Source organism: Heterocephalus glaber, unplaced genomic scaffold (assembly GCF_053883595.1).
Source record: "Heterocephalus glaber isolate CG9 unplaced genomic scaffold, H.glaber_assembly_v1.0 deba00001608, whole genome shotgun sequence".
In the NCBI taxonomy this organism is placed as follows: domain Eukaryota; kingdom Metazoa; phylum Chordata; class Mammalia; order Rodentia; family Bathyergidae; genus Heterocephalus; species Heterocephalus glaber.
This window is the reverse complement of record NW_028258379.1, coordinates 10,573,790-10,599,896: the sequence shown is the minus strand read 5'-3', so window position 1 is coordinate 10,599,896 and position 26,107 is coordinate 10,573,790. Positions and strand designations below refer to the sequence as shown.

The 26,107-nt window shown below is 39.6% G+C and overlaps 1 pseudogene; it reads right to left on the bottom strand.

Annotated features, from left to right (window-relative positions):
• Positions 1 to 6,941: 6,941 nt before the first annotated feature.
• On the bottom strand, positions 6,942 to 8,551 carry LOC101696313 (CMP-sialic acid transporter pseudogene; annotated as a pseudogene).
• Positions 8,552 to 26,107: the final 17,556 nt, after the last annotated feature.

Sequence of the window (26,107 nt, the reverse complement as noted above, 5' to 3'; positions counted from 1 at the left end):
GAGGCATTGCTATGACTCCTCCCTTTCTTGAACACATTTATCCCATCATTCTTGCCACTTCCTGAAGCTTCTCTTAAAGTCCTCTTCATGTCTTTAGTTGCCCTGTCATGGCTCCTTCAGTATCCCAAATCAATTAAAAACATTTACCTTTCATGGTCATTTTGACTTTGGGGGAAATGCCAGAAGTCTCACAGTGCTAGATCTATTGAATAGGTGGGGGGACACTCTTTAATGTTTCTGTGAGCTTGCCTTTCCGGTGGATAGAACTCAGCAGCAGCATTAACCATATTTTTTATCACATCTAGTAAAGACTTTCACAAAAGAGAACTTCCAAAACTGCTTCAGAAAATGGCAAGAATGATGGGATAAGTGTTTTCAAAGTAAGGGGAAGTATTTTGAGATGAATTAACGGGAAGGTGTCTTTTAGCATAATAATTTTTTAAAATGTAAACACTCACGATATTTTTTACCACTTCTTGTACTTTTTCTGACTCTTGTTAACAAAATGTTTCCAACTTTCCTATTTCTTGTCTTCTGCTTTCATTTATAATTCTCCTATTCAGGTGACTTTTTGAGAGACAACTTTAAGGATTTAAACTATAGATAATAAATCACTGATAACACGATGCCAAGATTATTTGGTTTCAAGATTTCCATGGACTTCAAATAGCTGCCAGGGGTATGGTTTATGCTGAAAAAATTGCATATCCAAGTCACAGGTATAAGCACTAATCAAGTGGGGCACTGCCAAGGACTTGCTTATTTCTAATCAAAAATGATAAATCAAAGGAAATGGAACCAGCTTGTGTCAGACATGAACAGAGTTGCATGTGAAAAACTGAGTTAATTGATAGTAGATTTCTAACTTGCTGCAAGAGCTTTTTAAATGTGTTATACTAATTTTTCTATTCATTAAATTTATTGGTACATTTTAGGTATATGTTATGATGCCATTCGTCGTTGGGAATGTGTACCTGTACGTAATATATCTTGGTTCTAGTTTTTTTCCATTCCGCTTCCCTCTCTTCCATTCCTCCACTCCTCCCTATTTACAAAAGCGTTGTTTCTGTTTTTTCCGTTTCTTATTTTTTCTTTCCCTTCTTTCCTTTCTCCCACCTCTCCTCCCTAGTATCCCTTCCCCATTGAAACTTGCTTCTGTTTACGTGATGAATTAGATTTATTGATTTGCATATGTTGAAGAATATTTGCATCTCAGGGATGAAACCTACTTGGTCATGGTGTATGATCTTTTTTGATGATTTATTGCATTCTGTTTGCCAGTGTCTTGAGGATTTTTGCACCTATGTTCATTAGAGAGATTGTTCTGTAGTTCTCATTTTTGGTTAGCTCCTTGTCCAGCTTTGAAATCAAGGTAATAGAAGCTGGGAATTACTTTGGGAGTACACCTTCCCTTTCAATTGCATTAAAGAGTTGGAGGAGTATGGCATTAGAGCTCCCCTGAAGTTCGGTAGAATTAGACAGTGAACCCATCAGGGAAAAACCCATTCTGAGTTTTTCTTAGTTGGTAGGTTTTTTATCACTACTTCAATTTTATTGCCCATTATTAGATTATTTAGGATTTTTAAGTCTTCTTGTTTTGGTGTTGGTAACTCATGTGTCCAAAACTCTCTTCTGAGTTCTCCAGTTTATTAGCATGCAGGTTTGTGAAGTAGTTGCTAATAATCTGGATTCCAGAGGTGTCCATTGTGATTTCACCTCTTTCACTTTTAATTACATTGATTTGTGTATTTTCTTTCCTTTTTTTATTTTTTATAAGATTAGCAAAGGGTTTGTCTATTTTGTTTTTCTTTCAAAGAACCAGCTCTTTGATTCATTATTCTTTGTATTGTGTTTTTAGGCTCCATTTCATATATTAATTTTTAATAATATATTTTCTTTAGCCCCACAAAGATAAAATAGTATCATTTCAATGTGTAATCAATATTTTTTTAAATTTTCAATGTGATAACTTATTTCTTATTTCTGTTCCAAGTGTTTGACATGCTATGTGCATTTCATGTACACAGCGTATCTGAGTTTGGACCAGCCACATGTCACACATGCCACATGTCACAGCTGCATATCATGCAAGCCAGTATGCAGCCAGCGGCTCTATATTGGATGGCACAGTGTAGTCTCTGGTCTGGATTATTGCTATCATCTTTTGTTCTTGCTCTCCTGAAGGCATCTTTCCACAAAGCAGCCAGAGAGAAGCTGTCAGGCCGTGTCACTTCCCCTTTCAAAAGCTTCAATGGTTTTCCCTGAAAATAAAACCCAGGGTCTGCTTTAGAGTCTGTGAGGTTCAGCATGATGGAGTCTCCAGCCCCTCACCTTCCTCATCACTTATTCCTCTGTCCCTCCCTTGGCCACTTCCCTACCCGGCCCCCCTTTGCTGCATTCATCCCTGACAGATGCGTCCCCAGCCTAGTCCCTCTGTGCTGGTTGTCCCCAGTGTCAGCATGCCCTGACCCTGCTTCCACTTGTCCCAGCTATGCAGTCCCTTCAGCACCACCTGGAAGCATGCTCTGCGGGCAGCAGGAGTCTGAGAGAGGAGGATCAGCCACTATTGTCGCTCTCTCCCCAAGTGTGCCCACACAGCTGAGGATGACAACTAGGATCTCAGCCAGCTTCCCCCAGGCCATGCCTAGGGATGATCACAGGTCCTGTCTGCCTTCAGGAGCCCCAGACTTACTTAGTTGTCTCTCCCCAACCAAGGTTGCTCCTGCCAAGAATCCTGTATGTCTATTTATTGCAGTTTTTATATAGTAAAACCCTTTCCAACTTCTTTGACTAAATGCTAACTAGTATTTATGGAGTCTGAGAAGCACCTCCACAGAATCCTGGGGCTTCTAGGAACCCAGCTAGAAAACAGCAAACTAAAATATTAACAATGCTAATCTCTGGGTGGTGATATATTTGTTCTCTTTGCTGTGCTTATCTTTATTTTCTGACTCCTCCAAAACAAGCCTATGTGACTTGCCTCTTTTTGTTTGAGTTGAGGAGAAATCAATGTCAGAAAGACCTGACCCTGACCCTGAAGTCCTGCTGCCCTCTGCCCTCCCTCCATGTACTTTGCTGTGGGTGTTTGCTTGAATTTGCAAGAGGGTCAGAGCACTTCAGAGGTGGAGCTCACCTCCATCCCAAGGCCTTACCATTTCCCAGGCTGCATGGTATAGAAACATTAAAGATTGTGGCAAAACCCACAGCTTGAGGGATTCCACACAGATAACCAAGAGAACTTCATCAGCCAAAGTCATAAAGCACTGGTAGTTGTTTCCAAGGAGGCAGAGTGAGTGCTTGGGAAATTTTTTAAAGGACCGTAACCCAGTGGTACAGCACATGCTTACCACAAGGTCCTGGGTTTGATCCTCAGTACAAATAAGTAAATAATTTTAAAGGGATGAATAGAGCAGCCCAACAACACTCAGGAAACCCATGCACCAAGGAGAGGTCGTTGACACATGGTAGGTTGCACCGAAAGGCTCTCTTCCCAGTCATTACCAGCTCATATTCATCAAATCGGGCATTGCCTAACACCCTCCACCCACCCTCGCCCTAACCCTTCCCTCGCCAGCATCTACCTGACCTATCAGCTCTCAGAAAAGGGCCTATTCTCTATTGTCAGTATCACAGTGACCACCACGTGAAGGAGCTTTGCCCCTGGCTAGCCAGTCGCGGAGTCAGGCATTTATTTACACATGTGCTTTGTTCCACAGAGTTCAGAAGTACACTGGGAGTAGCATCAACGTCTCTAGCCATTGGAAGCATGGGGACAAGCTAGCTGTTCTTTCAGAATGCCTCTTGCCAACACCTTTCATCATGTTTCACTTATTTTAGAATGGGATCAGTCCTCTGAGAGTTTATAACCAGCTCCGTGCCTGCTATCTTATATGATTTAGTCCTTTGTATACACACTTCCTAGCCATAGGACACTGGAGAGGTACTCTTGTGCTTTCAAGTTTCAGCAGACTTATAGCAGGTGATGAGGTTAGAATTATGGGAACACTTCTGTTCTTCCCCCTTCTCTAACTCCCCTCTACCCCAGTTAGTCTCACCATAGAATCTCAGGTTATAAAATGAAGTGATAGTTTCTTTGCCAGCTCCCTGCTTCATACTTAAGTCTTCTGAAAAATGGTCATCTCTGATTGGACCTCTCCCTCAACCCCAGTGCCAGCGACAGGCACTTCCAAGATACTACATTCCACGGTTATAGGTGGGAAGTTTTCCCATACATAGAACCAAATGCACTCACCTTCCCAACTCTACATTTTCTAAATCCCAAATGTGCAGAAACCTGAAAGCTTCTTTTCGTAACTCCTTTGAGAGCAAACTATTCTATTGATGTGAGGTTATTTATAGTTTTCATTTGTCCTGTTGCATGATTTGCTGCAGAAATATATGTTTGACTGTGAACTCCAGTTGAGCAAAGAAATACAATTTTATCAATTTCCCCTTAGCTGACATACCAGCTAAGCATCAATAGTCTCTGAATATTTTCCATGTTTCAGGCTATCTGTAGTCCTGATTGCTGAAGGATAATCTGGCTGGATATAAATCCCTTGGGCAACACTTTTCCCTTTGAAGAGCTCTTAAATATTGCACCACCTTCCTGTAGCATTCAGTGTCACTGTAGAGGCCTCAGAGCAGCCTGATTTCCTCCGTTCTACAAGACTTTATCATTTTGCTTGATAAATTCCTTTTGGAGTTTAATGACTTTACAGAATATATCGTGAGGTTAAAGCTCCTAGGTTAATTTTCCCTAACATGTGGTAAAAGTTGTCTTCTTTATTCTAGAAAATATGCTTTTATTTTACCTGATCCATTGTTTTGTTTTCTTTGAAGACTTCAATTATGGACATACTGAGTCTTCTTTGCCTGTACTCTATAGCTATCATTTTTCTCTGCTCTTTTCTTAACTCTGTATTTCCATTCTACTTTGCCTCCCTAATTTCTCTCCTCCATGTCCCTTGCTATGGTTTTTTTTAAATTGTCTGTCATTTGTATGCCTTCCACTTTCTCTTCATTTCCCTGACACTCTGTTTTTCCAAGTTCTGATGACCATACTTCATCTCCTGTCATCTCATCAACTCTTTCTTCTGCTTGTTTTTTCTTTTTATATTGAAAAACTGCAAATCTACAGACATGTTGAAAGAATAATGCAGTGAACATCTCTATATCCTTTCCATGGATTTAGGAACTATCATTCTGCCTCATCTACTTCGGCTGCCTCAGTATATGCAAACAGTACACATACCCATTTTTCCAATCCACTTTAAAATGAATTGCCAGCATCATGACACTTCATAAAAACTTCAGCTTGCATGTCCTAAAATTAAAACATTCTCCTATATTGATCTGCTATAACAAATCACCATAGATGGAATGGCTTATCAACAACAGAAATTTATTTGTGAGAGAAAGAAAATGGTAGGGTAGTGACTAGTAGCGAAATTCAGTCTCTCCAACACCTGGAATTCAGACCCTGGGAGATAATAACTTGGCAAAGAAAAAAAGAGAAGCAAATCACAAGGAATCAGAAAAGAACTAACGGAAAAATTAAAGATACAGAGAAGTTGAAAAGGGTCTACACTCCAGAAGAAAAAAAGGAAACAATTTGGACTCTTCCTGGCTCTCATAGGTTTGTGGGGTTGGGAATTGGGCTCCTCAGAAGCAAGGTAAGCATGCAGGCCTGGTAGATCCACGGAGAAATAGGAGTGGAGCCCACAGCCTTTGAATGCTGCAAAATCAGTGTTAGATTTTTCTTCTGAGGGACTCCTTCCAACAACCAAAGAAAGATTCAAGCATGTATGTGCACCATATCACCAAAAAGTGCTTGAGCAGGCGCCGTTTCAGGAACCCTAAACCTAACTCTAAATCTGGGGCTCAAACAACTGAAAAATAACTTTGTTTCATAACTTCCAGCCTTGCCCTCCCTCAGAGACTGCATGAGAGCTAGTCATGGGAGACCACTGCAGATAAGAAGTGGACTAAAAAGAGATTCCCTGAAAAGTGGGCTAGAAAGAGATCCCCTGAGAAATTTAAACACTGTCCAGGAAGGACATGGGCCCCACTCCCCATGGTGAGAAGCCAGGAATGGCTTGGGTTGGGCTCAGAAACAGCTGAAAGTGCCTGCCAACATTAAGTACTCAAACCCTTCCCCTGCTGCCAACATCCACCTCAGAGCTGAGCTCTGATTGCCTTCCCTACTTACCAGTGCGAGCAAGGACACAGCCTGGGGTAAATAGAGGGGCCTCTGGAGCAGAGGATGTACCTCACAAATGCTCTGGCTGTAAGGATGGGCAGAGAAAACCAAAATTTGGTAGACTCCCAAACTGCAGATTCTAAAAGGAAACTGCTCATTCAAAAATAGAGAGAAAGAAATGTTTTCTGTTTTTGGACTCATTTTCTTTTTTTTATTATTCTTTTTTTTTTTTCTTACCTCTTGTTTCTTTTTTCTCTGTTTTTCCTTTCCTTAATTTTTTCCCTTTATTCTCCATATTATTTGCTTTTTCTACCTTTTTTTCTTTTATCTTCTATTTTTCAGTGGGGGCTTTTGGGGGGGGGTGGTTTTTTTTTTTTTTTTTGGTACCGGGGATCGAACTCAGGACCTTGTGCTTGCAAGGCAGGGGCTGAAACCACTTAGCTAAATCCCCGGCCCCATGTCAGTGGGTTTTTTGTTACCATTATCTAATTCTTTTTTATATAGTTTATTGCTAAATTTCCCCCTTTAACATTATAGAATTTTTTTTTTTTTTTTGGTACCCAGGATCAAACTCAGGTCCTTGTGCTTGCGCAGCAGGCAGCGAAACCACTGAGCTAAATCCCTGGCCCTAGAAATATTTTTAAAACACTGAAATTTCACAAAATATAGAGAACCCAACAACTATACTTTATTTTAAAAGTATAAAAGTGACATTTTAGAAATTTTTTTTGAAGACAAGTAAATCTAACAGCAAAGAAATGAATGGGACAATGAATGGCACAAAAAGAACCCTAAAGGAATACTCAGTCATCGCCCAGAAATCATTGTCTGAGTTACAAACTCGATTCCATCTGAGAAGTTACACATTCAGTTAGTTTCTGAACTAGCCTGTCTTGTTTCTGTCTTTTTGTAAGAAGTAGGTCTTTACTGCTACTGAGACAAAACATTGTATGTGAATGAAGTAAGAGAATGAGGAGGAGTCTCTTTCCCTGGTACCTGAACAACAGAACAGTTAGCACAGAAATGGCTTTGGCACTTTAACCTTTAAATGGTGTTTCATACCTTATTATTTGACTTCATAGCTTCATATGGTTTTTTAATACCATATCATCGCCATACTTCTTATATACATTATATATACACAGTAATAAATTCTTTCATTCTAAAACAACACAACTTGTCCCTCAACAGGTCTACAGTTGTCTCTGTATTAGCAATTCACTCATATAAGTTTCTTCTTGGTTCTTAGGCCATACAGTTAATTTGATGTTTCTATTTAAGGTACCTTCTGGGATTGACTTAAGGCTCTAGTTTAATTCAAGCTGTTTAGTCATAGTAGGAATCTTTTGAGGCTCAAATCACACACCAGTGATTCTCTTTTGAAGCTGTTTCTCCTTGCTAGATAGATGTATTGTCTTGTCTGGGTAATCCATAGAGATATATGGAAACACATACAAGAGCAAAGGTGAGTGTTATCTGTAATCCAAAAAGTATCTCTGAAGCAATGGTAGAAAGGACAATGGCTACTGCTGCAGAAAAACCTTTCATGATATTGTCTGTGTACTTGACCACAATGGAAGTATACAGGCCTCCCACACTTGTAAGAAATATGACAAACCAGACAAACCATGTTTAATCATAGAAAAATCCTTTTTCTTTAATTTCAGCACCATCTGACATGTAGGTGTCAACTAATGTCACAATGACTCCTGATAGATACATTTGAATGTTTCTCACCCAAAAGGAAGTGTCTGAACTTTTTAAGATTTTTTCAAAATACACTCCTGCAAATCCTGAGCATAATACAGCAGTAGCTATACCACGAAAACCCAATAATGGATTCTGTTCCACCACAACTTTTGTAGCTTGGGCTGGTTTCCACTGTACAAGTGTGACTCCACCACAAAGAATAAAAACTGAAATGCATTGTAATTTGCTGAATGTCTGGTTTAACATTAAACAGTACATAAAGCAGTACAGGGAATCTTCCATTGGTAGATCACCTGGTACACTGCTGCATCCAGATTGCTAAGAGCTAGGAAAGCCATGTTCTGAACAGTGTACATTAATAAAGGCATACTTAACTTCCTTCATCAGTTCCTTGGGGCTCCCCAAGACATTTTTACTTACAGATGCCTTGAATCTACCCAGGCTACCAGTTTCTTTAGCTAAAAGTCGCACACTTAGCAATAACTTTATAACTTTTTTGATACACACAGCTGTGGTTGAAAACTAGAGTTGTTTGTCTGTTGTCCTTGTGTATCTTAAAGATATGGTATAAGTTGCAGCCATCAGGGTCATCACTGTCAAGCAGTATAATTTGAATAGTAAACTGACATTTTTGGTGTTTGAAGTTAGTGATTTGTCATTAAATCAACTGCAAAGATTCATCTCTCAGGGCTGGGGATTTAGCTCAGTGGTTCTGCTGTCTGCCTTGCAGGTGCAAGACCCGAGTTTGATCCCCAGTACCAAAAAACAAAATGACCTTGAAAAATTCATCTCTCAGCATAGCCATGGTGTTTGCACAGCCCCCTACTATTATTTAATTCTATAAATGTATTTCTACTCTATAATAGGATCCTGTGTCTCACTTTTCTTTCTACTTCTCTTCTCCCATTCTTTAATCTTTCAAATTTTTGTTTTAGCATTTGCCCAGTCCTAATCTCCTACATCTCTAATAGTATAACCATTGAGTTTTATTATCTTTAATAGTTATTTAACCCTATGTTGTTAGTGTTCAATTCTTTTCTATATTAGTGGAGGTATAGCTACCGCATTTAGTAGGTATTTGCTCTATGTCAATATTTGGTTTGTCATAGTTCTGTACTATAACTGTAAATTTTTTTTCAAAGGTTAAAGGTGGTAAATTATTGGCTTTTTGGGTACATCAATATCCAGTTTATCTTGGAACATATTACTGTTGCTGATTAGTTGTTGCCATTAACAGGTTTTCTCTGTATGCCAATACCTGGATTACTTTTGTGACATTAACAGAACTGTAGTCCATTACCAGAGAACTGAATACTGAGCCAATTTCATTGCATCCACCCAACCATATCAACAGAGGTTATTGGAGCTTGGGACAGAAGCAAAAGAGTGTAGTTAGCCATGCCCTGAGTGCATCAGTGAAAACCAAACTAACAGATCTCTGCACTAGCAATGAAGTCTTTCCACTATAAGCAATCATATACCTAGGCACAAAATAAACAAAAAATATATAAAAATGAAAAAACAAGGCAACAAAATGCCTTCCCAAAATCCCAAATTCTCTAAAGCTGATCCATTGAGTATGGAGAGAGAGAAAAGCAAAAGTCACACATCCAAATTATTTAAAAGGATAACAGAGGAAGTTAAAAAGCAGATCAATGAGGTGCTCAGCAGGTTGGCAGGAAATGTAACTAATCAGATAATAGAGGTGATAAACAGAAAGCTTACAGAAGACACTAGTTAAAAGCTAGGTGAATTGAACAAAATGATATAAAACATAAATGACTAGTTTAGCAAAGAGAGTCCATGAAAAGGTTCCAAATAGAAATCCAGGAGACTAAAAATTATACTGAAAGTATGGGCAGCAGAAATGACCAATGTGAGGACAAAATATGAGAATTAGAAGATAGGAAGGCTTTCAAAGACCAATTACTCAGAGACACTTTAAAAGCAGCAGGAGAACATTAAAAAACAGATTGAACAGCTGCAAGATGATACAAAGACTAAGCTAAAATTAATTGGAATAAGTTCAAAATCAGAAGACAGCACAAAGGGCGCACACACACACACAAAAAAAACTATTCACAGAAATAATGGCAGAAAACTTTCCAAATAAGAGGAAAGAATGTAACAGACAAAGAAGTGAGGCATATAAGACCCCAAAGAGCCATGATCAAAAGAACAGTCAAAATACCAAAAGTCCAACCCAAGGACAGAATCTTGAAAACTGTTAGAAAAAGCAACAAATCACTTATAAAATTAAACCCATTAGAGTTACAGCAGACTCCTCAATGCAAACCTTAAAGGCCAGGAGTCCCCAGGGTGAAATGTTTCAAGCCCTGAAAGATAACAACTTCCAACCCAAATTTGTATATCTTGCAAAACTTTCCTTCAAGATTGATGAACAAATAAGGTATTTCCATGACAAAAAACACTTCAAGAAATTCGCGACCGCCAAACCAGCACTGCAAAAAATTCTCAAGGATATCCTAAAAAGAGGTAATTAAAACAAATGTAGCAGAGACATGGAAAGCAGAGAAACCACCCTGCCTTGGGTGAACAAATGAAGTTGATTTATTCACTCAAGTGCAAACAGGCAGGCTGACTCCGAGTGGGAACCAGCCTAGAATGAGGGGAGAGCATAGATTTAAGTAGAGAAGTGATTGCTAGGCAGTTTTCCAGACCTTGGTCAGAGGATTCATTGCCTCGAAGTGTCTGGGGGCAAAGATAGGGTGGTCTGTGCTCCTTGGAGCAGACGGCGGTACAGATGTTTCTTGGAACTGAGGGATGGGACGTAATGGCCTTTCCCACTGGCGACAAGTTTGTCGGTAATGGCTTTTTCCACAGGCAGCAGTTTCCCACCAGGTATGACCCTGGCGGGGGGGCGGGGGGCAGGCATGTCATGTCCTCAAGCATGACATCAACAATGCCAAAATATCTAATAGAATGACTACATCAGGCAGGGTGAGCAGTTAAGTAGAAAGGGTGTGGGGAGGAAATCAGCAACAGGAAAATAATCCAATGTCAGAAATAAGTCAATAACTTTCAGTAATAACTTTCAATGTGAATAGTCTCAATTCTCCAATCAAACAACACAGATTGGCAGAATGGCTCAAGAAACAAAACCCAACAATATCCAGTATACAAAATACATTTAACCCAAAAAGAAATAGGTTAAAAATGAAAGGATGGAAAAGCAATATTCCATGCAAAATAAACGCGGGGAAAAGCAGGACTAGCTATCCTAATTTCAGACAAAGTGGATTTCAAACCAAAATTAATCAGAAGAGACAAAGAAGGTCATTACATATTGGTTAAGGGAACAATTCAACAGGAAGCGATAACAATTATAAACATGTGGGCTGGGGATTAACTCAGTGGTTCCGGTGCCTGCCTCGCAAGCGCAAAGTCCCGAGTTCAATCCTTGGTACCAAAAAAAAAAAAAATTATAAACATGTAACACCAAACACTAGCACATCCAATTTCATTATACAAACACCAGTGGACATAAAAAATCAGATAAATATCAACACAATTATGATGGGGGACCTCATTACCCCACTATCACAAGAGAAAAATCAACTAGATTAAAAAAAATCAATACAGAAATATCAGAATCAAATCAAATCTTTGGGAAAAATGGATCTACTAGATATCTACAGAGGGGTCCACCCAACAACAGGATATACATTCTTCTCAGCAGCACATGAGACTTTCTCTAAAATAGACCACTTGCTATTCCATAAAGCATGCTTAAGTAAATGCAAAAGAATGCAAAAGAATCAAAATTATCCTGTGCATATGATCATAGTGCAATAAAACTAGAAATCAATTTCTCTTGAGAGAAACTACAAAAAGTATGCAAACACATGGAAATTAAACAATACCCCCCCTTTAAATAATCAGTGGGTCACAAAAAAAATCAAGGAAGAAATCAGAGAATTTCTGGAATCAAATGATAGATAATGCCTGTACAACATAACTAGAACCTATGGCACACAGAGAAAGCAGTCTTAAAAGTGTAGTTTAGGCACTGCTTGGGAGCGGGTGCCTGGTAAGCCCATGAGAGGAGCTGCCACTGCTATTGCTGTCTGTTCCCTGTGGAGCTGCAGGAGGAGAAGAGATGCCTGAAGGACACCAACATGAACAAGTTAAAATCATTGCAGAAGGATAAAGTTCAACAGTTTACAATCTTCACACAATCTAGTGAAAAAACTGCAGTAAGCTGTCTTTCTCCAAATGACTGAAAGTTAGATGTTGCAACAGATAATTTTTTCCAAAATCCTGAGCTTTATATATGAGAGTGTAAAATGACTGTTGGACAGGAAGAAGTTAGAACAGCTGTACAATAGATACAAAGATCCTCAAGAGGGCCAGGGATTTAGCTCAGTGGTTCCATTGCCTGCTTTGCAAGCACAAGGTCCTGAGTTTGAACCCCGGTACCAAAAAAAAAAAAAAAGATCCTCAAGATGAAAATAATATTGGAATCAATGGTATTTAGCAATTCTGTGATGACCTGGCACTTGATCCAACCATTATAATGTTTTGATCATTGTATGAAAGTTCAGAGCAGCAACACAGTGCGAGTTCTCCGAGCAGGAGAGCATGGACAGCATGAACTAGGATGTGACAGCCTAGAAAAGCTAAAGGCTCAAATACCCAAGACAGAACAAGAATTGAAAGAAACAGGGCAATTGAAGGATTTTTTTACCAGATTACTTTTTATTTTGCAAAGAATTCAGGACAAGAACAATTAGATCTAGAAATGGCCACTGCCTACTAGAACTTAGTGCTTAATGAAAGATTTAAATTCTTAAACTTATGGAATAAATTTTTGTTGGGACATCATAAATGATCAATACCAAAAGATACTTTGAATCTTCTTTTAGACTTCAGTACAATGATTGAAAATGACATGTCTAATTATGACAAAGAAGGAGCATGGCCTGTTCTCATTGATGACTCTGTGGAATTTCTAGCCCTCAAATTGCTGGGACAAAACATACAACAGTGAAGCACTAAAGGAACCTTCTAGAATGTACATAGTCTGTACAATAAATACAATGGGACATTGCACAGTCAATTTCTGCTGGCTGGACTGAACTAAAGATCAGTCCTCACTATTCAGACTGAGGCTTGAGACAAAACTTTAAGGATATATATGGACAAAATCATATTTCATTCTTCTAATGGTGGTTTGGGCTTGTCTTCTAGTCTGGGCTGCTCTAAACATTTATAATCCCAACATTGTGGATTTCATTTTAATATCTGTGGACCATCCTAGTTATTCTCCCATAACTCTTAGAAGCTTTATGGCAATTATTTTGAGGTTTCCATTCTTGCATAAAGCACAGTGCTGTCTTCATCAGAAAACAGTTTGGCATAAGAATTAAATGATGAACTTTATAAAACTTCTTAAATATATGCTTTGGGCTAGTTGCAAAGACTATCCTGATAGCACTTCCAATGACAGTGATATATTTAAGTGTATGGGATCTGGAATGGTGTTTTGGTTTGGGGGGATTTTTTTTCCTGGAAAATCATATATATTGTTGACATAACTAAAGTATCTGATGAAAGAAATGTTAAAACAACCATTATGAAAAAAGTTTAGGATAACTTGGTGCCTACCTGAAAAACATATTGTGTTTTAGACTTTCAGTTTCAAAAAGTTTCCACAAAATTAGTCTGCACTCACTTTACTTGTGTTTATATGTAATGGTCCTACAGGGAGCTTTTCTTTAGCAAATGTCTGTGTAATGTTAGATTCCATTCCTGTCTACAGTATGCACCCCATAATACTTTTGCACCTCATTGTACTTTTGAAATGTCCTTATATACCTATCAAATAAGTTAAACTATTTAATTTGTTTTGAATGTTTTGAATTGCTATACAATATCCTAAATTAAACAAAAAAAGGATAGTTTATAGCTGTGAATGCCCACATCATAAAAACAGAATGAGCCCAAATAAAGAATGGCATGATGCAAACCAATGTCCTAGAAAAACAAGAACAATCCAAATCCAAAGTTAGTATAAGGAAGGAAATTATAAAGATCAGAACAGAAATTAATAAAATTGACACTATAAAAAAAATACAAATAATCAATATATGAAAATCTGGTTCTTTGAATGAACAAAATAGACAAACCCTTAACCAATATTCCCCCCCAAAAAAAGAAGAAAAAAAAAGAATCAAATTGATGTAATTAGAAATGGAAAAGGAGTTGAGCATGGTGGTGCATGACTGTAATTCCAGCACTTGGGAAGATCACCACAATTTTAAGGCCAGTGAGTTCAAGACCAGCCCGAAGTACATATGAAAACTAAAAAGGAAGGAAGGAAGAGGGCAAAATCATAACAAACTCTGCTGAAATCCAGAAGATTATTAGTAACTACTTGAGAACCTGTACTCTAATAAAATGGAGAATTCAAAAGAAATGGATATAGTCCTAGATACATAAGAATTGCCAAAGCTGAACCAAGAAGACATAAAAACCCTGAATAATCCGATATTGGGCAATGAGATTGAAGAAACTACAAACTAAGAAAAGCCCAGGTCCCAGTGGACTTATTCCTGAATTCTACAAGAAGTTTAGGGAAGATTTATTTAATGCCAATAATTCTCAAACTCTGCTGTGGTCAGGGTTTGCAAGGGAAATAAATTTAATACAGGACACATAATTTATAGGATTATTTTACAATAGTCACCCAAAAAGTCAAATTCAGAGGAGTGCAAGAGATCTAACCGCACACTAGAGACTCAAAAAATTCAGCCAAGGGCCTGGATCCCACAGCAGTGTTCATATGAGTCCAGCTGCAGGCCTAAACCCCAAGGCAATGTCTTCCATGCCTCCAGCTTAGTGGCATAGAACTCATAGCAGTGTCTTATGCTTGTCTGTATCAAGGATCTGCACCCAGAAGGCCCAAAGGCCAGTGGTGGAAACAAGAAAAACTGTGCCAGTGTGGTGAAGGATTTGTACCATCAGGCTGAAGGATCTATACTGGAGCCAAGAAGTGATGTTCATGCTGAAGATCAGAGCTCCCCTGGCAAGAACAGCAGCCATTCCCAGCTACAGCAAGGCCCTGAGCTCCTCCTCCAATGAGAACAGCTGAGTTAACATCAGGAAAATCAACCACAGCAAGCTTCTCCTAGAAAATCAACAGCTCCAAATCTTCCCCTCCAGTTCTCTTTCTATGCCATTGGCAACAATCCTCAGGTGGGTCGTCTACACCCAGAACCACACTGATTCAGTTCAGCTGGGCATTCCAGGTTGACTGTTAGTTAATCCACCACAAACTCCTTAATAAAATCAAAAGGGAAAAAATACTCCCAAAGTCATTCTGGGAACTACCATTACCCTGATTCCAAAATCAGACAAGACCCCGACCGAAAAAGAGAACTACAGGCCAATCTCCTTAATTAACATTGACATAAAAATCCTCAACAAGATAGTGGCAAGCAGGATACAACAAATCATTCAAAAAAATCATACACTATGACCAAGTAGCCTTCATCTAAGAGATATAAGGATGGTTCGACATGCACAGATCAATAAATGTAATACATCACATAAACAGAAGCAAGGATAAAATCACATGTTCATCCAAATAGATGCACAAAAACCCTTTGACAATATCCAACATCCATTTATGATTTTTTTAAAAACCTGAAGAAAATAGGTATAGAAGGACCTTATCTCAATCTGATAAAAGCCACTTATAACAAAGCAGTGGCCAACATCATATTAAATGGAGAGAAGCTGAAACCTTCCTTCTAAAATCAGGAATTAGACAAGGATGTCTGCTATCACCACTACTTGAAACATTAGCCAGAGCAATCAGGCAAGAGAAAAATAAAAGAGATTACTATAAGACAAGAAGAAGTCAAATTATCATTATTTTCAGATGATATGATCTTCTATGTAAAAGGCCCAAAAAATTCCACCTAAAAACTCTTAGAATTAATAACTAAATCCAGTAGCACAGCAGGATACAAAGTTGACACACAAAAATCAATAGCATTCCTGTACGCTAATAATTAACAAGAAAGAAATTAGGAAAACAATGCCTTTCAGAATAGTATCAAGAAAAATTAAATACCTAGGAATTAACCTAATCAAGAATGTGAAAGACCTCTACAATGAAAACTACAGTACTCTGAAAAAGGAGATTGAGAGAACATTAGAAAATGAAAAGATATCCCTTTTCCTGGATAGGCATAACCAATAGAGTCAAAATGATCATACTTCCAAAACTGATATTCAGATTTAATACAATCCCAAACATTCCTCACAGAACTAGAAAAAACAATTCTAAAATTCATATTAAACCAGAAGACACCTAGAAAAGCCAAAGCAATCCTGGGCAAGGCAGGAGGCATCACTATCATGGACTTCAAGTTATGCTGTAAGACCACAGTGACAAAAAGAGCGTGGTGGGCCAGGGATTTAGCTCAGTGGTTCCACCGCCTGCCTTGCCAGTGCAAGGTTCTGAGTTCTATCCCTGGCACCAAAAAAAAAAAAGAGCATGGTATTAGCAAAAACAAAACAAAACAAACAAGCAAAAGCAGACATGTGGATCACTGGAACAGACTAGAAGATGCAGAAACACTTCAAGCACATTCAGTTACCTGAAAGAACCTTATGCTGGAGGGAAGCTAGCCTCTTTAACCAATGGTGTTGGGAAAACTATTTATCCATATCCAGAAGACCAACTCAAGCCCCATATCTCTCATCATGTACTAAACTAAAATCAAAATGGATCAAAGATCTACATATTAAAACAAACAATCTGCTAGAAGATAAAATAGGTCAAACTCTTGAATACATATATAGGCATAGGCAAAGACTTTCTGAACAGAACCCCAGTTGCACAAGAGATAACACCAACAATCAACAAATGGGATCATATCAAATTAAAAAGACTCTACACAGCAAGTGAAGCAACCAACAGAGTGAAGAGACAGCCTGCAGACGGGGAAAAAAATTTTCCAGCTATTCCTCAGACAGAAAACCAATATCTAGACTGTATAAAGAACTAAAAAAATTAGACCACCTCCCAAATAAAAGACCCAATCAAGAAATGGTCAACTGAAAGAATAAACACTTCTCAAAAGAAGAAATACAAATGGCCAATAAATACATTAAAAAATGTTTAACATTTCTAGCCATCATAGAAATGCAAATTAAAACAACACTGAGATTCGATCTTACTCCAGAAAGAATGACTATCATCAAGAAATCAAATAATAACAAGTGCTGGTGAGGCTGTGCGGAAAAGGAAACCCTTCTTCATTGTTGATGGAAATGTCAACTAGTACAATCACTATGGAAGTCACTATGGAGATTCCTCAAAATACTAAAACAAGAAATTCCATTCAACCCAGCTATTCCCCTTCTAGTTATCTTCCCAAGGGTTAAGTTATCATATTACAATGATACATGCATCCTCATTTTTAGAGCAACACAATTCACAATAGCTAAGTCTTGGAAGCAGTCTGTATGTCCATCAAAAGATGAATAAAGAAAATGTAGTATTTACACACAATGGAGCACTACTTTGCTACATAGAAGGATAAATTTGAGTCATTTGTAGGAAAATGGATGACCATAATGTTAAGTGAAATAAATCAGGAACATAAGTTTAAATATCATATGGTTTCTCTTATGTGACAAACTTAGAGAAAAAGAGCAAAGTAAAATAAAAGACAGTTAATAGGAAAAAATAGAGGACACAGAAACAAGCCTATGCAATTAGAGTCACCTGATTCTTGACAAGGATGCCATAAACGTTGCAAAAAAGACAGCCTCTTTAACACATAGTGCTGGAAGAACTGGATATTTATGTGTAGAAGACCAAAATTAAATACTTATCTTTCATCCTGTACAAAAATCACTTAAAAATGAATCAAAAACTTAATTATAAGATGTGAAACTCTGAAATTACTAGAAGAAAATATAGAGAAAATTAAAGTTATAGGTGCAGGAAAAATATTTCTGAGTAGGATTTTGAGTAGCATGTGAGATAATAGCAAGAATTGAAAAATGGAAAAAAAAATTGGCAAATGGGATCAGATCCAATTAAAAAGCACCCACACGGGAAAGTAAACAAGAAACAGCTTACAGAATGGGAGAGAAATCTTTGCCAGCTTCTCTTGTGACAAAGGGTTAATATCCAGAATATATAAGGAAATCAAAACCTTAAAATCAACCCTTCCAATGGGCCAGGGATTTGGCTCAGTAGTTTCACCGCCTGCTGCGCAAGCACAAGGACCCGAGTTCGATCCCCAGTACCAAAAAAAAAAAAAATCAACCCTTCCAAAAAACCCAATCAATAAATACGCAAATGAACTGAATAGATAGCTCTCAAGAGAAAAAATACAAAGGGTCAATAAGTACATGAAAAAAATGTTCAACATCTTTAGCCATCCAGGAAATGCAAATCAAAACATTGAGATTCCATTGCACCCTATTCAGAATGGCTCTTATCAAAAATGCAAAAAACAATAAATGTTGGTAACAATGTGAAAGAAAAGAGATTCTTCTATACTGTTGGTGGGAATGTAAGTTAGTGCAGCCACTATGGAAATCAATATGAAGGTTCCTCAAAAAACTAGAACTAGAGCTACCATTTGACCCAAATTTACCAATCCTTGGGGGCCGGGGATTTAGCTCAGTGGCTCCGCTGCCCGCCTCGCAAGCAGAAGGACCCAAGTTTGATCCCCAGTACCAAACAAAACAAAACAAAAAAAAAACAAATTTACCAATCCTTGGTATATTCCCAAAAGATTTGATATATACATATCCATGTTTATTGTGCTCAATTCACAATAGCTAAGGTAAAGAATCATCTAGGTGCCCACCAACAGATAAAGGGATTTTTTTAAATTTGCATGTATACCCAATGGAATATTATGCAGCCATAAATAAGAATGAAATCACCTCATTTTCAGGAAAATGAATGGAACTAGAGATGATCGTGTTAAGCAAGTTAAGCCAGACTCAGAAAGACAAATATCATGTTTTCTGTCATATGTGGAATCAAAGAAAAAAAACCACCATTCTCCAATCCTCACAATCCCTTTTCCTATACTTTCCTCTTCTCCTCGACCTTAGTGTAGATTTCAGTAATTGGAATGACTTGGAGAATGATTCCAAAGAAGACGTGGCTAATTGCGATCATTTCTCTAAGATGATGGACAACATGGGTGGTGATGAGGGTGTGGATTTACCAGAAGTGAATGGAGCAGATGATGGTTCATAAGACCATGATGATGAAATAATGCCAGATCTGGAGTAAGCAATGTCATCACCTGAATTTTAAAAAGAAAATTACTTCTGAGAAAGAGCTCATAATTCAGAGAATTCCTGAGTCGATAGCTCTAAAGGCAGATGCTGTATTTGCCTACTGTAATGCATTTTTCCAACCTGCTTTCTTTAAAGACTTCACTAAGGATTGATAATGTACCATTGTATGGGGCAATTTTTTTTTTGTACCAGGGATCGAACTCGGGTCCTTGCGCTTGCAAGGCAGGCAGTGGAACCACTGAGCTAAATCCCTGGCCCTTGTATGGGGCAATTTTAGACACCTGAGGCATTATCCTTATGCATGAACATTTCCCAGACTTTTATAAGCTTTTGAGGTCCTAGGCAGTTGATACAGCAGTTGTGATTTAAAAATTTTTCTTTCAGTTTACTCTCCATCACTTCATAACCTAGTTACTGACAGAAAGTTCTCAGCACAGGGAAAAGTAACTGAATTGTAGATTTTAGACATGGGCTCAACATGGCTGAAACAAATTGTCTGACACCTTAAACTGAGAACCTGCCATTCCTCTGTTGTACCTTTCAGGACTGCTCTGTTAAATTTCATTTTTCAAAAAATTTACTTCAGGGATGAGGATTTAGCTCAGCGGTTCTGCCGCCTGCCTGACAAGGGCAAGGTCCCGAGTTCGATCCCCAGCACCAAAAAAAAAAATTTTACTTCACATTATGTATGTAAGTGATCACTTGTCAGTGTTCCGCAAGTATCTTAGCTAAAACTAGTGAATGCCCTTAACTTAGATGCCACAAATCTGCCAAAATGCAAACCTATTAATCTTTATAACTAGGGTGCACTAATTAAAAATTAAATAAATAAACACTTGAAAAAAAAGAAATTTATTTCTTACAGCTTTGTAGAACAGGAAATTCAAGAGCCAGGCGCTGGCAGATTTAGTACCTGATACACAAATGGCAGCTTCTTCCTGTGTCCTCCCGTGGTGGAAGGGACAAGGCAGATCTACGTGGCCTTTCCGAATAGGGAATCCCACACATCTAGGCTCTACCTTCAGGACCTAAGATCCCATCTTCTATCACCTAGCAATTAGGTTTCAAAATATAAATTTTGAGAGGAACAAAATATTTGGGGAACAATACTAATGTAACAATAATTTAATAATAATTTCATAGTATCATCTACTGTATAATCCATATTTAAATGTACTAAATCACCCCCAAAATTGTTTTTCAGATATTTTTTCCATCTTGTATCCATTTATACATTGTATTGGTTATGTCTGTTTATTCTCTTTTAATATGGAATACTACATTTAAATTTTTTCAAGAGTAAATAACAGTTATTTTGTAAAATGTCCTGATTTGCCTGGTTGTTTCTTTAGATTTCATGTTTTGTTTTTCTGGCATTTATGTTTCTGATAAACTCCGAGCTAGATCTAAAGACTTGATTAAATGGGGATTAAGCAATTTGCCTCCACTAAGACTGTGTATTTCTTTTGTATTACATTCCATCAAGGGACACATACTGTCAGAATGTTTTTTTATCAATGATCCAAGTTTGATCACCCAGCTAAGGTGAGTAAACACCCGTTGCTCCCATGTCAAATACATATCTTCCCTCTATAATTACTAATTAACCTATGTAGTGATACTTTACCACCAGTGGAATGCCCTAGTCATCAATTAACTTTTACCCAGGTGTTTTAACATCTATTGACAATCCTTACCTTAATCAACTACTACGTTAGGTATTACAAAATGGTGGCTTCCAACATTTTTTTTCCTGTTCCTTTATTTCAGTGATGTGGTCTTCCTTCGTAGAAACAAATTACTACATTCACTTTTTAAAGTTCAATTGCATAATGCTGGGTAGTTCATCCACTCTGTGGCAATGTTTTTCTTGTGAGTACTCTTCAGTTGTTGGAAGCTTTTGCTAACCTGTTCCTCTTTCACTTTTGAGTGGATTTAATTTGATGTTGGGTACCACTCATCACAGTCAGACAAGTTACTTGAATGTAATTCTGTCAGGGAACTGAACATCATCAGGCACAGGCTGTTTCACATAATCATGGCTCATCCATGTAACTCTGTGGAGCCTCACGTGGACAGTTAATGATGGCACAAATTCTTTGCTATTCTTTCCATTCAGTGGTAGAATCTATTTCGCCTTTCCCTCTGATCTGGAATGCTCTTAGCTAACTTGCTTGACAAAGAGAATATGAAGTGACATAGAGGGGCTTCCACAGTAGGTCCTAAGATACCTTGCAGCTTCAGCCCAGGCCACTTGGAGCAATTACTCTGGGAATATTCACTACCACATAAGAAGTCTGACTACTCTGAGACCACTGTGCTGGGAGGAAACCCACGCTGGCCATATGGAGAGAGAGATAGCCAACACTCCAGGCTCCTGACAAGTGAGGGAAGCAGCTTCAGATAACTCATCCTTACCACCATCTGACAGCAATCAGATGAGGAATCCCTAGAAAAGAGTACAAACTAAAGCCTGTCATGTCCCAGGCTTGAGAAAGATAACAATAAACTGAGCTTTTAGGTCACCAAATTTGGCAGTGCCCCATAATGCAGCAATGGGTCACCAAAACATCCACCTTTCCTGGCTGTGTGACCCTAACTGGCTTCTGGGGTCAGCCTGGCTCATCCGGCTCTGTAACTTTCTCACTTGAGAGTGTATCTGTCACCTCCAGAGTATGTACATATTCCTGGAGCCTTCCCACATATGTCCCCTCCAGGCCTCCCTGTCACTCTCCACCCAGCCCCTTCCTGTCTTCCTTGGTGTTGCTTTCTTGCAGCAGACACTTCAGCAGCCTTTGCATATAGTCAGGAGCCTAAAATAATATTTGTCCCCTAGTTTTTCCTAAAAACACTGTATGTGAAATTTCCAGCCCATTTTTCATGTTGCTTTTGAATAACTTCCATGAAAAGAAAGGAAACACCAAGTTCTACAGCCACTTTCATGCCATAAGTCACTACCACATATTTTAGAATGGCTACCATTTCTTTAATGTGCCATCACCAATAACTTATTAATTGACATTTAGATTGTGTCCAGTATTTCACTATTACAAAGTAATGCTACAGTACACATCTCTGTACATATCCTTTTTTTTTTTTTTTTTTGCACATGAACAAATACTTGTGTAGGATAATTTTCTACAAATAGAAGTTTAGGATCAAGGGCAGTGGCCACAGAAGGTGGGAAGAGAGTTCAGTTCTACCAGGGCTGAAGCTCAAGCACCCCTCAGTAAATTCACTCAGACACCACTGGCCCACAAAATTACCTGAGAGTTGTGTTGGCTGAAAAAACCAGGCCAGGCTGGTTTGGAACAAATCTGTATGCACAAGGGCTTTGCAGTCAACCTCCCTGGTCTCAAGAAGCAAGGCAACTAGGGAACAGGATGAGGTAAAGCAGAGAACACCACTAGGTGGAGAACATAGCAATCAGGGTGGAAGGAGCCACACTGAGTGTGAATTAAATTCCACTTCTATTAGCTGTGCGAATGGGGCAGATCAGTAAACCTCTCTGAGCCTTTTCTTCCTAATCTGTAAAATAAGGATAGTAACAGTACCTACCTCATGGTTGTTTTAAGGACTAAGAAATGTTATTTAAATCACAGTGTCTCTCACATAGTACATATTAATGTAACACAAAAGATTCCACTGCCCTCTAAATTTTATGCAATTAGAGTAGGTAGAGAGGGGATATCAAGAAAAGGATGGAAGGGCTGGGGATTTAGCTCAGTGGTTCCACCACCTCCCTCGCAAGCAGAAGGACCTGAGTTTGATCCCCAGTACCAAAAAAAAAAAAAAGGAAAGGATGGAAGAGATTTTTCCATTCTCTGCAAAAGCACATGGCTGAGAACAGAGTTGGATGGAGAGGAAGAAGAGAGAGAGTTGCTGCAGCAAGAAGGTGTATTTGCTCAAAGGGAATGTCTCCAGGGGAGGTGGGAGGACCTAGGGTTGCTGAGATGAGGTGGCGAGGAACTCCTGCTGAATACTAAATGTCTTTGTATATGAACAATATGAACAGTAGACACCTCAAAAGGCTCTGATCTTTAACTCCTCACCTCCTTAGGCATCAGAAAGATATGTAAAAATTGTCTTTCTTTGACCTCAGGGCCCCATGTATGGTTGCACAGGATGTCTATGTAAATGATCTCCCTTGTACTGTGCAGTGCATAGCCTGCACAACTGTATATGGCAGCCCTGTATGAACTCCACCCTCACATCCTTCTGTCCTACATGTGTACCATCTGTCCACCCATGATGTCATGTGGACCATAAGGTCCCTGAGGACAAAAGTATGGTTGTACAGTTTTGTTTTGGTTTTGGGGGTTTTTTAGCAGGGACAAAGTTTATCTGAAAAAGAAAAAGTGAAGAACGGAGGAGAGACTGGATCTGCAGAGCAAGCTTGGCCCAAGTAAAAGAGAAAAAAGCAAGATAAAAGGGCACCCTAGAGGACACAGTGTGGGGAATAGTGAGGAAAGCCACGATAGCAAGCTCTTCATGGCATTGATGTTGCCTTTATGTTGTCTAACTCTCAAGGAAACCCTCCAGAAGTTCTGTATATGGGTCCTGAGAGGTGGTGCTGGGACCCCACACCTCAGGCAGTGTCAGGTCTAAGCTGTTCTATTGAAAACCTGCTCAAGTTCTCATGAGAAGTCCACATGCCGGGCTTTGGGAACTGTTCTGTGCATGTGTTCCTGGATCTTATAATTAACAGGTCACTCCTACTTCCCCAGACAGCTTTGCCACACCCTAATCTCCTGTCTCATTTTCCCCTGAGAGACACAAACCCCCATAATTCTTTATGCTGAGGGAGTGGAGGTCTCTGTCTTCTATAGCTTCTTCAAACTGGAAGGGGCTATAGGCCCTCCCTACTGAGGATTATGTGCTCTCCAAGTACCTTGGGGTACTGGGGCTCACTGGCTGGGTTGAAGAAAAAGAAAAACCTGTCAGAAAACAATGAGAAAAAAGTTAGTGACCATTGCATTGCCTGTTTGACAGGAGGAAGAAACTTCACTGTTAGTCCAAATATGAAGAACAGGTCAGATTTCTACACTTCCTGTAGCCACACTGGAGTCTTGCTTCTTGAAGAGAAATCTCAAGTCTTCCAGAGGCTCACAAGAGTAGCTTTCTCCTTTTGGGTTATCTTGTTCTCCAGACAGTTCAAGTAAGACTGGCTTTATTCTAGAAAGATGAATTCAATTATCTATCTCTGCCACCTTTGCTGCAGTGGGTGTGGCAAGGATCACTGTGAAGGGGCCCTTCCATTGTGGCTTTAATTGGTCAGCAGGTGTCCCCTTCTGCCATGGCCTGTGTGGTAAGGGTCCAGGGTCTGAGTAGGCCGATGGAAGATGCAGAAAACAAAAGAGAATTAAAGCGTGACTGAGTAGGGCCTCTCTGCCTGCTGAGCAGAAAAGACCACTGCAAACTGGGTGACACTTTATTTAAGGAATAAGGAGGGGAAGTACAAACAAGGACATGGGGGAGGGTGTCCTGGTAATTTGTTGTTCTAGGACATTCTGAGACTAGCTACTCTTAATGCTGGTGGGAACAGGGACACGCAAGCTTGCTGTTCCTAAGACCATGTCAACTAGAACTACAATAAACAGAGTACAAGGAGCATTTCCTTTCACTCCAGGCTATTTTGGCAGGGTAAATTGGGGCAAAAAGGGAGGGAAGTCATGAAGTGCAGGAGGTGGGCCATATGCCTCCTGATCATGGCAGCTCCTGACACCCTTCTCCAAGTTTTTATGAGCACCTGGTCTCCAGAATGGACAGTAGGTGGTTCCCCTTGGCCAGGAGCTGGCAGGACTCTATAGTTTTTATCCTTCCACAGTGCCTGGGACTCAGCTGGTGACCAGTAATTCTCCCTTAGCCACTCAGTGGGCAGTAGTTCTCACTATCTCCAGAACAAAGCAGCCTCCTTGACCCTGCAGAGAGCTCAGTTCAGGCACCTCACATCTCCACCAACATCTAGTTCCTAGCATTCAGCCCTTCCCTTGAGAAGGGTCCAACTCAAGTGTGCGGAAATCAATAGTGTCTCCAAGGAGAAGGTCTTCCATTTCACCCAGGGCTATGGTGTACATGCTGTGCACTGTGCAACCCCAGGGAATGGCTTTCTCATGGATATGATGAAGTAGGTGTGGACCCTGTTATCTAACCCCTAGCTGTGCTCCTGAGCTTCTGAGGCCATTGCTGGGCAACATTCAGTTTCAAGTGATTCCTCCCAACAGGCCAGAATCCCCCACCCCACAGGGGTTCACATCTTGGTCCCTGTTCTGCCCTATGCAGTCCTATACCCAAAGCCTAATAATCTGTTTTGACAAATAGGAAACTACCAGGCCTCTTCCAGGCTTCATGGGCTCCAATCCAGCCCAGAGGCAATTTTCTTTCTGACAGACCTGCTGCTTGTCCTATCCTGCAGTGAGGATGGAAGAAACAAGGCTGAGGACCACAATGCCTGCTTCTCTCTGCTGTTGTACACCCATGTGCCTGGCTCCCAGCTGAGACACAGGCCCAGTGCAAAAGTAGAGCAGTCAGGAAATTAGGAAGAAATTCTTGTATCCTTCTCAGCCAGTTTCCCAAGGAATGGAACCTCTCTGGAGCAAACTCTCCCAGGGCTGGTTCCCTCAGTGCTGCCTTTTGGGGAAAAACCCTCTCAGCTTCTGAGAGCCCATCTGCCATCCCACCCCTCTGCCATCCCAGCAGAGGATGGCAGATTCTTCCCTCTGGAGGCAAGCACTGCAGGGAGCCAGCAACATTTCCCCAGAACTCCTTCAGTTCAGGTCTAGGACAGGACAAGGGTCTCCCCAGCACAGGCAAGAAGGATGTGGCATCCTTATCTCCCATGAGGACCATGGATGGACACATCCTGTCCTGGAGATAGTAACCTGCCCT